The sequence below is a fragment of the Sinocyclocheilus rhinocerous genome, unplaced genomic scaffold, assembly GCF_001515625.1.
Source record: "Sinocyclocheilus rhinocerous isolate Xijiao unplaced genomic scaffold, SAMN03320098_v1.1 scaffold104, whole genome shotgun sequence".
In the NCBI taxonomy this organism is placed as follows: domain Eukaryota; kingdom Metazoa; phylum Chordata; class Actinopteri; order Cypriniformes; family Cyprinidae; genus Sinocyclocheilus; species Sinocyclocheilus rhinocerous.
Genome location: NW_015629495.1, coordinates 109,158 through 114,285, shown reverse-complemented (window position 1 = coordinate 114,285; position 5,128 = coordinate 109,158). Strand labels below are relative to the sequence as shown.

At 38.3% G+C, this 5,128-nt stretch overlaps 1 pseudogene; it reads right to left on the bottom strand.

Moving 5' to 3' along the window:
* Positions 1-1,745: 1,745 nt before the first annotated feature.
* LOC107738898 (uncharacterized) lies at positions 1,746-3,313 on the bottom strand (annotated as a pseudogene).
* Between the last annotated feature and the right edge of the window lie 1,815 nt (positions 3,314-5,128).

Here is a 5,128-nt window from a genome sequence, read left to right as displayed (position 1 = left end):
GCGAAAAAGCGAGGCAAATCGCCGATGAACGGTGCTTTCACACCGAGCGTGAAACGATTGTTCGCCTTCTGCTAATTCATGCCTGCACGGTAGGTGCCGCTGACCGAAAATGTATTTGACGCCTCAACACTAGGTGACGCACACCACTATTCGGCTGTCTTGACCGCCGAGAAGAAGGGCTACTTGTGTTAGCGCGTAACACTACTGGCTACTGATGCTGTCAGGTACACAAGACGCAGAAATGAAGTTCTCTAGCAGCAGTAGCAGCAGCGAGGATAAGGAAAAAGACATGACACACAGACAGCAGAGGGAGCCAGAGGGCACCCTGACCCGTGACAATGTCATTGTAGCAGACGAAGCTTGAAACTGTATCTCCTTCGTCCATTCCCTGGACGACATCTACCCAGAGACATGAAAATGTTCAACTACAGGTTGTCACAAGCATGTCGTATATCAGAAAACTGCTTTGGCATACTCAGTCAGCGTTTCAGGGTCTTTCAGCGGCGTTTACAAGCCAGTCCCATGTTTGCAGATTCGATTGTGAAGGCAGCTTGTATCTTGTGTAATTATCTGAGGCCATCTGATCAGAACTCACAAGATGACCTTGTACAAGATGAGAGTAGTAACTGCACAGCCATAGAACTGCTACGTCATCTGCAGGGAAATCGGGCAACCACTGAGGCACATAACCTGAGAGACATTTACAAACTTTATTTCAACTCACCTGCTGGGAATGTTGAATGGCAGTATGAACAAGTGCATGGTGGTTTGGGTGTAATTAATCCAAAAAGTCTATGGATGTCTGAATTCACACATGTACTGTGCAAATATTTGTTAAATAGGTGTACACTTGACTTGTTGATTGTTTACATGTGTCTGTACTTTAAACCTGCAAACATTTTTTTAGCCATTGTATAGAAATGAAAAATAAAGTAATTTAAAGGACGTGTTTGTATTTTTTTACTTACTGTTATAGCCAATATATTTTTGGTATCCCTTAAAACATGGCCATTTCATAAAACATTATAAAATAAATTTGGATTCATATGAACAAAATTAACATACTCATCAATGTATAAAAACAGTACTTTATTATTACAGTAGCTATTTATATACCATTATTTATTATATAATTTCTATGTTTCATTATCCTCCACCTAGCACCTTATTAGAATACTACCTTTTTGATTGCTGGATTGTATTGACTGTTGTTATTGTGACATTAATTATTTGGTCAACACTTGTTATATGTAACATTGCTGTATGTAAAATGCGAATATAAAACAATGACAATCAACAAATCAACTATTTTCACAAGAAAGGAGAGTTGTGCAAGTGTTTTTTGTAAGCAGTACTAACTAAATATTTGGAAAATGTAATGTAATAACACAGTATTAGGAAAACATGTTTATTAGTACAAGAAACCGATAAGAAATATTTACAATGCTCTAAGGATACAATAAAGATAATTAAAAACTCTAAAAAAATAAATGCACTTTAAAAATGTAAGGGACAAAAAAATAAAATAAAATAATAATAATAATAAAGGCAATTGGAGTGCAAGTATGCATTATATCTTAAAAAAACAGAAACTTGACTCTTAAAAAAATATATAAGTATATATATATATATATATACACACAACATATAAATACAAATTGTAAAATAAAGTAAGTAAAATCCTTTACAAGCGCTTTTCATATAAATTGTGAACTGCACAATAAAACAAAGTCCTGTAGTGGGTACTAGGAGTTGGCAGAATTATTATACTGCGGGGGTGTCTGAGGAGGTGCTCCGTGGTAGGACACAGGTTGCTGGGGAAACAGTGGAATGTCTGTGTGGCCATACTCAGCTTCATGCAAAACCTGATGGAATCACATTTTTACAGAAGACTGTTTGGAGGGGGGTAATCTTCTGATAACAGGAGCCAAGCTTTGCAGGAATAAACTAACGTCATCTTCCCTTCGAAGCTCCCTGCGTTCTTCTCGCTCTTTCTCTCTAGCTTCTTTTGCTGCCAGATATCTCTCCATAAAGTCTGGTGTCTCTGGCTGCTTTCTTTTTTTTTAAGATGACTGAACAGGCTCAGAACTTGTAGTGGACTCACCAGAACTGCAGGTAACTTGTTCACTGTCACTGCCATCGCCATCTTCCAATTCACAATCACACTCCTCAATATTGCTGTGAACACTGCAAAAAACACACTAGTTACAACCATGCACTATGATAGACCATGGCTCTCCAGAAGTGCATATATAAAAAAAAAAAGAAAAAAAAAAAGCATATATCATTCAGTGCAGTACTAAGGCTATTTATTGTTAAATTAAAAACATGTTAATGTTTTTCAATTTACATATGTTGCACACGAAATACCAATAAATATCGTTGTTTGTACTTTTGTGGTTCCGTGGAAGCAGCAAGAAACTCCATGACTTTCATAAATTTCCATGGCTTCTTTTTTTGCAACCTGTTCACTACGACACTCATCAACCTCTTCTCTCTTTCTCCTCGTGTATGTATCTCTGAGATTTTTCCATTTTGCTTTCACCTCATCCGCTGCAAAATATTAAAAGCATTTGATATTATTGTTAAAGTTTTTTTTTTATTTTTTATAATTACTGAAGGTTAACAGACTACATCAAAGCTTATACTATACGATATAAAGATATCAAACTTACCATCAATGCCCATTTTCTCAGCGATTCTTTGCCACAAAACTTGTCCTGGTTGTTGTAGTCGTGTGACTTGTTCAAAAGTTCTCTATGCTCAGACACCAACGACAACAACATCTCGACATCCATATTCTATGTTGTTTGAAATTCCTCTACTTCTGTGTTTTTACGCTCGTGATAATGTTTTTCAATTTACATATGTTGCACACAAAATACCAAGAAATAGTGTTGTTTGTACTTTTGTGGTTCCGTGGAAGCAGCAAGAAACTCCATGACTTTCATAGATTTCCATGGCTTCTTTTTTTGCAGCCTGTTCACTACGACACTCATCAACCTCTTCTCTCTTTCTCCTCGTGTATGTATCTCTGAAATTTTTCCATTTTGCTTTCAACTCATCCGCTGCAAAATATTAAAAGCATTTGTTATTATTGTTAAAGTTTTTTTTTTTTTTTTTATAATTACTGAAGGTTAACAGACTACATCAAAGCTTATACTATACGATATAAAGATATCAAACTTACCATCAATGCCCATTTTCTCAGCGATTCTTTGCCACAAAACTTGTCCTGGTTCTTGTAGTCGTGTGACTTGTTCAAAAGTTCTCTATGCTCAGACACCAACGACAACAACATCTCGACATCCATATTCTATGTTGTTTGAAATTCCTCTACTTCTGTGTTTTTACGCTCGTGATCGTCGACCTTTTGGGTAACAGCAGTTGCTCTGGCCACGTGATGTAATGCTAAAATCTTATTGGACGGCCGTGTTTTCACTTTGCAAAACTGAAAAGATTTGTAGGACTGTTACGAGAAAAAAAAAAATATTCGCATTTTCGGTGTGCGAATGTTCGTGGAAGCATCCACGAATGTGGAAGCATTTGTGGAAGCATCCATAGTAATCTGTTGTTTTATTCCAGCGCGTCATCGTGTCCGAAATTGGTTTAGCTTTTTCATGCTCAGTGTGGAAAGGCCTTAAGACTATAGCTTGACTATATGCTAAAATCCCAATACCTTGATTATAGCTTGATTAAAAATGCCCATGTAAATGTACTTTATGAACTTTCTCTAAAAAGAAACAAACCATGTGTAAAGACTTTTGTCTTTACACCAGGGTTCCTCAAATGCTGCCCTAGAGGGCCACTGCCCTATATATTTTTTAGCTCAAACCATAATCAAACTCACTAGCCTGTAACTCTCATGACCCTTATTAGCATGTACAGGAGTCTCTGTTTAGGCTTGGAGTTAAACTCTGCAGGGCAGTAGCCCTCCAGGGCCAGACTTAAGGAGCCGTGTTCTACGCATATCAAAAATCTCAGCTAATTAGCACAGAACCTGATTGTCACCACCTGTACTTGGCTTGTGTACCCCCTCTGGTTTTACTCCGCTCGCTCACTCCGAGCAGGATTCGAACTGGCCCAAAGCAACCAGCCAACATAAGCTTCAAATTTGCTCTAGGGGCCTCACAGAGGGGACAGTTTTTCTTCTGTGCCATACCACCGAGGAAAATTACCTGGGCTTGGAAGGGTGAGATCAGTAGCTTTTTATAGAAAACTTAGCTTAGCCTGAGGTACCTTCAAAATTTCCAACTTATCAGATGAGCCCTCTCTGCAACTGGTTGACTGTTCTAATCAAAAACCATTTCTTTTTTTTTCTTCTTTTTTTTTGATTACTGGAGGCTGCTAACCACCATTTAAGGGCCATTTCCACTCCAAAGCCTGCTCTTACTGACTGGAATTTCCTACTAAACCCTTGATCCTTCAGATGTGAATCTGCATTGTTCACAACCTGCTCCACTTTTCCTGCTCCTTCATACTTGTCTCACAATTCCCATAAACCAGTCCCACCTTCTCCTGATTGTAGCCCAAGATGATGGACTTCACTGGTATCTGTTGCCATTTCTTTCAAACAATTCCACATCTGAAAGAAAACACTGCAAGTTTACAAACTTCTTGATGTAACTATTGGCCTTGCTATCTATGCTTGCCACTGCATTTACAGTAATCACAAACATTTTGTGGTGGTTACTCTCTTGCAAATAGAAAAGTTACACAAGTTTGTTGGATTTTTAATTCTGAAGTCATTGGCTCCTCCAGCTTTTACAAAATTCATGCAGCTGTTTTGCACCAATCAGAATAACCTGAAACAGCTGTGAACAGGATGGGGAAAACTGAACAACCCATCACATCTACAAACAACAATATTCCTTACATGCTCACAGCAGCATGTGGTGGATGTATTGGCAGTAGCAAGTCTCGGTACTTGCTCTGCCACAGCAGCAACATAGCAGATCTATTCCACCAAGACCTAATACATTAACATTGTCATGTACATCACCATGCCAATCCCTCCGAGAGTTGTCATGACAGAAATACAGAGTTCTGGCATGAAACTCTAGATGGCGCAGTCCGATAGGTCTAACTCAATCTGACCTAATGACATCATCACATGGCACAGCTGATT